At 46.1% G+C, this 8,918-nt stretch overlaps 2 long non-coding RNA genes across 2 annotated transcripts; both read left to right on the top strand.

The window, feature by feature from the left end:
* Window positions 1–3,770: 3,770 nt before the first annotated feature.
* On the top strand, window positions 3,771–5,491 carry LOC146171986 (uncharacterized). The gene is made up of 3 exons (XR_014702636.1): window positions 3,771–3,986; window positions 4,897–5,085; window positions 5,458–5,491. It is a non-coding gene; the product is annotated as an uncharacterized LOC146171986 (long non-coding RNA).
* A 2-nt stretch (window positions 5,492–5,493) lies between these two features.
* LOC146171985 (uncharacterized) lies at window positions 5,494–6,934 on the top strand. The gene is made up of 5 exons (XR_014702635.1): window positions 5,494–5,576; window positions 5,734–5,957; window positions 6,153–6,178; window positions 6,346–6,443; window positions 6,846–6,934. It is a non-coding gene; the product is annotated as an uncharacterized LOC146171985 (long non-coding RNA).
* The last annotated feature ends 1,984 nt before the right edge of the window (window positions 6,935–8,918 follow it).

The following is an 8,918-nucleotide window of genomic DNA, read 5'->3' as shown; positions in this document are numbered from 1 at the left end:
AGGCTGGTATACGTGTAATTGATGTGATCAGGTCATCGTGTATTTATATCCGTTAGGGAGGATTTATATTGGCTCCCATTATTTTCCAAGAGCCACATATCTTTCGATTCGTGCTTGACGCCTTTCCCGTAAGCGTGTCCGGCAGCCTAGCACAATGGTTTTGTCATCGGGGTGGCATCTTCGTATCAGAAGTCACATTCGTTGGGTCACATTGCCCACTGCAAAACAAAACCTCCGCAATGGCGAGAATACAGCAACGAAGGGGAAGGCAGGCAAAGGCAAACGGCGCGCAGCGCGCGGTGCCGCGCGCTGCTACGCTGCTACATTGAAGGTGGTGGTGGCGGCCCCCTGCGGAGGCGCGCAGAACTAGAATCTGCTGACATAGGTGGCGTCATCGAATGTATGGCGCCGGCTGAGGAGTGAGCCCACTACCCAATTCAAGCTCACTTTAGCGGAGGCATTCGGCCGGCAGATACAGGCAACGCAAGCGCGGGAAAAGTTTGATCACACGACGCCTGACGTCACGTGCTTCGCCTCGGTACGCTGCTCTCCGAGCAGCGTGACTGTTCCGTTGGGGAGACGAGAACGCGCGTCCCCAGTGCTCTCGTGCGCTGCTCTGGCTGCTCGTTGCTCTTGCTCCTGTTCGTCCAAGGGAAACCGGTATTAGTTAGGTAGCTTAGCGGGTCCGGCATTGCGGACCTTGGCGTAGCGGCACTGGTGTACAGTCGAGCGCGATTTGAAGGTTATCGCGCGAGCGTCGACCAGCCTAGCACTCCACCCAGGTAACGCAAAACATTGCCTAAACGTTGCCTGTATGTATGAACTTCCACACAACGTAATGCGACAAAATCTCACATTGCTGCGACGTTGCAAGACATACGTTGCCCTGACGTTTAGAGTTTACGTCATCATAACGTTTATAGGCATACACAGCACTGACGTTGGGTGTACACATCTCACCAACGTTTTGATAACATTGTTATTGCAACATTTATAAACAGGCCAAGTTAGATATTACTGGCGAAACTAATAAAGCTGCAAAAGTGAAATGCGAAATTCCTGGTTGGACAAGAATATATGCTCAAGTGATAAATGGCAACTTTATAACATGGAAACAATTTTAGATAGTAATTATTTTCCAACAAATCATCAGATCACAACGGTCAAAAATATCACAAACTATACTTTTATTAATTTACAATACTGTTGAGAGCCCAACAGACAGTGAAAATTATATCATGGACATGAGTGCAAACACCGTGTTGTGGGAATGGTTTTGTCATTGTCAGAGAGTACCAAGCAAAGGTATGGTTTTTACAATGGGAGCGCGCAAAAAATAGCATCTGCATTTTTCTTGACTTGTAAGCACACACATTTTGTACCAATTTCATTGATGCTCCACGTACTCAGACCCCGTGAAAGTCCTCGGGCTCTGTAAACACCTATGTCAACAGACCACAGCGTTGCATCATGAAAGTAACATCGGCATAGTGCTGCCCGCAAATAAGGACGTCACCTTCAGCTGCTATAAAATTTCTTATTAGGACAAAATTTTGCACCCGTTATCCTCACACAGCTGTCTTTTGGCTCTGTAGAAAACACTTTTTTCCCAATCGTAGTCTTACTGAATCGCTGCCCCCGGAATGTTTCAGGGACTAGTCCATTTATGTGAATATTGGACAGCTTGATGCCATCACTTCTAGGAGTCACTGGTTGCTTGAACTGCTTTAGTTCAGCTGCTCGCATAAAAATTTGTTCCGTAAGAAGGGCATGGCCTCTGGCCAGTCTCTTCAGCTTTCCTAGAAAAGCTTCAAAAGGAAAGGCTGAAAATACGGCAATGTGGCAAAACCATCGCACATCATCTTCCAGATGCGAGAGGCTATGTGTGCTAACATTTTAGATGCCACTGCCATAAAGCTTACCTGCCTCTGTAACGAAGCTAAGCAGCAGCTGCTCAGCATATTCACACAGTCATACAAAGATCGGGTGAGGCCAGTATTGTGATGGTGCAACTTAGCTTCAAAAAGTGCGTGTAAAATGGATGAGCAAGGTGTTGCTTCAGAACAATGGGGCCAAAGTAAACAAGGAAGTTTCTATACTCGGATGGCTTCCAAAATTCTAGAACACGCAGGGTCCTTGGAATGCGCTGAAGCTTCTGTGGAGTGTTGACAGCCAAAGTAACTAAGTTCTCAGAAATGGCCCTACGTGCACTCAAACGCAGCATTGACGCTGATGGGGCAGTTGATGTCCAATACTGCACTAGAAGTCTTTTCATAACTCTTAAGCAAACCAAACGCATATAGTCTAGTGGGAACCAGTCCGATGCCCAGCTTGAGCAATGGTGATGTGCAATTGTGATGATCAGGCTGTGTCATGTTGGTGAAGTTTTCACCTGTACGCGCAGGGGCCAACACATCAGGAAATATAACTTTCCTATGCTCTACAGAGTACATGCCTTTTTGGATGTACTTTTCACATGCATAGTATGCTGCATGTCTCTTGGTACATTTAAGGAATGCCCGCGCAGGCATGTCGCAAATGCATGAACAATCACTAGGGAACACAGCTTCACCATGGTGCAGTCCAAGCTCTAAAAGTGAACACTCTCGGGTTTTGAGTCCCCCATGTAGAGAGCTGCAAGGAAAGGTTCATTTCGCGAGCTTTCTTCGGCCCGCACAACCACAGGCCAGAACTGTTTCGACGAACTCCTAGATAAGGGCACACCATCGACGTTCATCGTCAGGGAAATCACTGAAGCGCTCACTGATATGGCTCCACTTTCTAGTTGCTGAATGAGGTTTCCAGTGACGCCAAAAAAGCAGTAAGTGCCACTTCCCATGCTGGTGACTACTGGCATGAGGCGTCCGCAGCAGTGTTCTGGCATCAGAAGGGAGGTCTGGGGGGTGCGGCTGCAGAATTTTCAGAAGCTTAGTGATGTGGGCGGCAAAAATGTTATCTACAGCCCATGAACGAAGTGGGTCGTGCAAAGCCGGAGCTAAATCCACCTCACTATCGCTTGACGAAAAATCGCGGAGCTCACTGCTGCATGAATACTGCTGTAGAATTTGTTCTTGAGACTCGGCAACTTCGCCAGTTGGCGGTGGATCAACGGGGCACAATGGAGAAACCAATTCTTCATCGTCGTTGCTGCTATGAAACACCACCCTCTCAAAATGTTCCTCGGCAGTAGCTAAGTTTCAGCTTGTAAGGGACTGCTGTACAGTAGGGCTATCAGATTGGCAAAGAGCTGCTATTTTGGTTGCCCTGCGTCAGAATTTCTGTCTTCTTCCAACATCAATGATACACCACTATGTCCTCTCCATCGCTGATAGACACAGCTTTACTTGCAAACACGAGCGGTACGCATCATGGTGCACTGAAGGTCATCGACGAATGAGCAGTATGATCACTTGCTTCAGCTGCGCACAAGTATCGGGGATATAACAGCGCAAAGCTGATACAACATGATAAGGCGTGAACAGGAGAAAAAGCCACTTTTCCGCACTGCTACACAAGCATTACCCATGAGATGTGAACACACACTGGCTGGGCTTGAGCTTGGCTCGACTACACCTCGTTTGTGTGCCATACATTGCTTGTCTTGGCCAACGAAAGCGTTTATGCAATAAATAACCATAAATAAACATTTTTTTGCAAATAAAAAAACTTTCACGCAGCAAATTACTAAGCTTGAACATTAGCGTAAATTAATAAATATTTATTTCATATTATTTTGCTGCGTTCAGGCAGTTCAGGGTTCAGAGGCTTGGTTCAGGCGGCACCACATTCAATATGGCGGGACAAAAGAAACACGACGGCATGGCTCTTGTGGGGCTTTATGGAGCTTTTTCGCACGTTATGCCTTGTCTTGCCACTTGCCTGTGCTCGTGTGCATTTTGACTCTGAGTGCCTTCGTGCAGACTTCGCAGCCGCATTTTACGTGCGAACTCAATCTTCCGACTGCATGCACTGTTCATCGCTCACAGGTGAGTTGCTATTGCTTTGGTGACCTCCCTTTTAGCTTGTAGGCATATCTCAGACTGCCGCATCTGGAACCACATTGGATGCGCCACGCGTTTTCTGTTTATTCCTTGCTGCTTTGTTAATCATGAATATCTTTGTCATTAACGACTGGCCATGCATTTTCGCAGCAGAACAGTGCTGCGCTGCCCCGCATCACAGATGTTCAGCAGAGCTGCTTGTGTTCTGATCAGGAGACAAATGCTGAAATTATTTTGCCTCTTTGGCGGTGTGGTCACCGTGACAGTGTCACGCTAACGCCTAAGTTGTCACGCCCGTGGCAAGAGCCGCATCATTAGGTCTGTGTGACCGATTAGTGTCATTAATCGTTTGCTCGAAGTGTGACTGAAAATTCGTCTAGTTTGATAGCCCACAGGCCACCGGTTGGGGCCACCAGCCAGCCATCTCGCTAACTAACTTGCTCAGTGTATGTATGCGCCCTTTGCCATTCCGGTTTAGCATTTTGGCGCTTTGTGTGTGTGTGTGTGTGTCATGTGCGTGGACTGAACATAGTTGGAAGTTAAGTATGCTGAAATTCTTAGCCACGACTGTGTTGCGCTGTTTTTACTTTAGAGATCAGCAGTAAACTTCTTGTTGATGAAAATTTCTTGCACATGCCGAGTAGGAGATAGTGTTTGCAGCGATTTAATTTCCTGAAACGCCAGCAATAAGTGTGCAAAGAAAACTAGTTTCAATGACATGCATCTCGCTCAGCTACTGGCAAAATACACACTGACCATAAATTGACCCTCATTGATTGGAAACTTGAGCAGTGAAGTGCAACTCATTAGTGTCTCTTCAACAGAGGCACTTAGAAAATAATGCCTTTGACTTGGCACTAGTGCTTGTTATGCTAACTGGGCTATATTCTTGCAGGATGTTCTACATCGTCGAATTCAGCAGTGCGGACGGAGTTGCTGCCGTCCCTAAAATTCTGGGTGCAGAATGGGGAAACATTATGGCCGCCATACCGAACCCTGTCTCGTTGCCCAAGCGCTATAAAAGACTGCGAGGAGCCTGGAAAAGAATGGATTGCACACAAATGCTGAATCTTAGGCGAGACTAGTACGTCATTTTTTTTTGTCACAAGATAGTATTGTGATTATAGGGTACTGTTGGAGCTTTAGGTTCTTGGTTGCGGCAGTGTACAAAGGCAACGATGCACATAAGTTAAGCACTGCCAGAGGGGAGAACTTTTGAAGCAAAATGGTGAAATAATCACACATCATCTTAATTTAATGACTCTTATCAGTAATCGTGTTTGTTGCTCATTGGCTCAAGGTTCCTGTTATAGTAATATTGTTATGCTCTTATTTCAATAATATTGTTGCTAAGCAGTTGTGAACGTTGCCTTTTCACGGGTCTGCTTACTATTTTCATTCAGTTTCCCTTTAGCCGTGTCATTCAATCTTTCTACACTGAACTCTTTGCTTGCAGCAACATATGCTGACGCAAAAAGAAGAGAGAAGAAGCTGAAGAGGTGTCAGATTTGACAGCTGATGAGGAACGGCTGACAAAAATGCCGAGAAAGCCCACCAAGAAGACGTTGTATGGAAGTACGAGTCCAGTTTTGCTGCTAAAATGTTTTTGCCTGATATGTTTACACTTTCTATATTAATCATGCATATTCCATTTGCTTTGCTGCTATATTTGTGAATGTTACTTTAGCAAGCCACTATTGAAGTAACTGAATTGAAACATTTTTAACTGCAGTGTCGGATGAAGACGGCAGCAACGTCCCAACAAAAAAAAAAGGAAACAGAAGGCTCTTTTTGTTTGTGAGGAAAGTGAAAGCGATGAAAGCTGCAATAATCATCGCCTGCCATCTACAGTTCCTACACAACAAGCCAAGCAACTACCATTCGTTGACCGTCCTGCACCGAGACCAGCACAAGTACCAGTGAGCCCAGCAGCACAAGCAGAAAGCGGCATCCAAGGTAAAAACTTGCCTTGTGCCTGTAGTGGGTGTTGTAAGCAACATTTTACTGTGCAGTGCATGTTATAGCTCTATATTTGTGGTTTTATTCTGGCACAAATATATATTTGGCTAGTTTTTAAATTCTGGCCAGCAGTCCATTTTTGCTGCTGCGTTCTAATGTATTTTCTATTTTTTTTTCTTTTGCTCATTTCAGGGCTTCTGAAGAACCTTGTGCAAAAGGTGTTGATTCATTGAGTCGTATAATAGATTGAGATGCACAATTCAATGTATTCATAAGCGTGTTCACAGTTCATAACAGATGTAATGGGTTTTGTTAATTTGTAGTAAATATCAGTGTGTGTCTAGGTTTACTGCCCTAAGTCTGCGATATTGTTTTGTTTGCGCAGTGGCCCTCCGGCAGTCTTGCCTGTTGGGCAATGAAGTGGACATGAGACATGACATTGGCGACCATTTTCGCTACGCACCAGCACGCTGCAAAAAAACGGTAGGTCTGTTATGCTGTGTACGGAAGCTGGACTATAATTTAGTCTACTTGTGCATCAAGCTGTGCAAAAACTGGACTTGTCACAGTCACTTAGCTTACCAGCATATCATATGAAACAGCATAGGCAAAACCTATGGGACATAAAAGTAAACTTCTAGGATATAGTGTAAGGCCATCAATGTTGCATCAGCTGTAATTTTGATGGTTTTAAAAGCGGAAATTCAGTGGGTGTCCTGGTGTTCTTTATTTTTGTACTATCTGTCCAATAAATATTGGCACGCTCCACACACAAGTAATTCTGGTCCTGCAAATTTAGTTTTAGATGTCTGATTACTTTGTAAGTGCTGTCTTGAATTTTGGCTGAATAATAATCTTTTTTGTGTTTTTGTTCTTTTAATTTAGTGGCCTAATTCATGGAATGGATGACCTGGCAGCTATGTGATTGCTGTTTCTTCATGGAATTGCTGACTCAACAGATGTACAATCATGCCAAATAAATTGTGTAATTGATCTCACATGTGCACCTGACGTAATTTTTGCACAGGCTGTGTCATTCAAGTGACCGGTCAGCAGTCAGCAGACCACGATTACTGCGTAACTGCCTTTTGGTCTGTGCCTTATCGACATACAAGCATACATTAGTCACTTCAGGAAGGCAGAACACACTCATGCACGATTCATCAGCTATGGCTGCACCTTGTCTAGTAGGAACAGATGGTGCGGGTTATGTAGCTTTTGCCTAAAAGCTCCTTGAGGAAGGTACCGCATGCATTGTTTAGAATACATTAAGGTAATGTACAGGCAACGTTTCTTTCGTCATTTTTTGTTGGTATAACGTTGAAATAACATAACGTCAACGTTTTCAGAACGTTGTAGAAACATTAGTGCATAACGCATCTGGTGATCAAAAATAGTGACATTAGCAACAATCAGGCAACGTTGCTCTCTGACATTTGTGGCCATTCAGATAACGTTCCAGTGACATTTTGCGTTACCTGGGCAGGCACCTGGCGGCCGGGTTCGGAACAGAAAAATCATGATTTCGCACTCTTCTCTCCCTCGTTTGCTGTTCCAAACAACAATATTCACCCCCGCGACAAACTTACCGACCTTTCTCTCTATTCTGAGCTTTCCATTTATTGCGATAAAGTGTCCAATTTCAGATACTAATACCAAAGAATACGTCGTGCGCACTACGATCACTGCCTGTTCGCAGAATAAAAAAAAAAAGAAAGAAACTGATAGCCCAACAGGGGGTGACGGCTGCTGAAGGAACAGCAAAAAGAGTAAGGGAAGCTGGCCTGATACCATCCTCGCCTCGGCAGAGAATTCTGGGACATGGCGCTGTTAATGTTCTCAGTCGACGCTCGCGGGATAACCTTCAAATCGCGCTCGACTGTACCACCAGACGAGCCCTCGCTATACCCTCGCTTCCCTCAGCGCTCTGAGTGCAGTGGCACTGGCTTCATGCCAGCCCACACGGCATTTGACATCCGACGGACGACCGTCGGTACGCCCGCTCCGGACGTTCGGACCTTCGTCGGTCATCCGGTTTTGCCCCGAAGTCATCTCTCGGACGTCCTATGGACCATCCGATGCAAGACCGCAGAACATATAGTTAATCCAGCGGACGTCCGAGCGCGGACATACGGACTATTCTCGGACTTTTCATAGTAGCATGCATACCTAGCAAACCCGCGTGGTTTTTACATGCATTTGTTTATAAAACGGTGGCAGGCCACTGTTTTTATTAAAAGAGGTAGTCGTAAGTGAAATGAAAGTTTTATTTCACGATATGTACTGTCACGATCACAATACTGCGGGACGTGGGAGAGCGTGGCAAAACTGCATTCTGCGCCTTCTAACGGCGCCCGTCCGCTCCAGTTACCCTCGCAGGCTTCTCTGTACCCTCACTCCTACCTTGCGCTCAGCAGACGCAGATCGAAACCGGCGCCAGGTGACGCTTTGATATCTAGCGATAGCATGTGCCCCAGCCGCTGTGATGAGTGAAGCAGATTGTCACGACTAAGTCAGAGGAAGCCGTGAAAGTACACGTAGCCGAGGACCCGAGAATAAGTCGGCTTGTAGTTCCGAACACAGAGTCACAGAGTCCAGCACCAGCGCGCCGCTCGTGCCAACCACCGCTTCGTCGTCGTCGGCACCAAACACGGCTGTCGCGTGGCGTGGCAATATTATTTGTACACTTTGAGTAAAGACAAGCCGAAGCCATCTATGATATGTAAACTATAGTGCCTAGAAGGTTTCTTCGTAGTGAGCCGTGCGCCAGCTCTACGCAACGGCAGGGCGTGGCACCACTGGCGATGAATACGCTTAGCTGGCGCCAGGTGGTGCAAGCGCATGGGAGGGTGCCAGCTCAACGCACTTTGCCTGGCTTAGGCGGGTGGTGAATGCGTGGTGTACAAGTTGTTAAGGGCCTCTTTTCGTGTTTTCGTGGTGTGTATGAAGTGTTATGGT

The sequence above is a fragment of the Amblyomma maculatum genome, unplaced genomic scaffold (assembly GCF_055883805.1).
Source record: "Amblyomma maculatum isolate TAMU_Amacu unplaced genomic scaffold, ASM5588380v1 scaffold_15, whole genome shotgun sequence".
NCBI classification, from domain to species: domain Eukaryota; kingdom Metazoa; phylum Arthropoda; class Arachnida; order Ixodida; family Ixodidae; genus Amblyomma; species Amblyomma maculatum.
The sequence above is the reverse complement of the archived record's forward strand: the minus strand, read 5'-3'. Positions and strand labels throughout refer to the sequence as shown.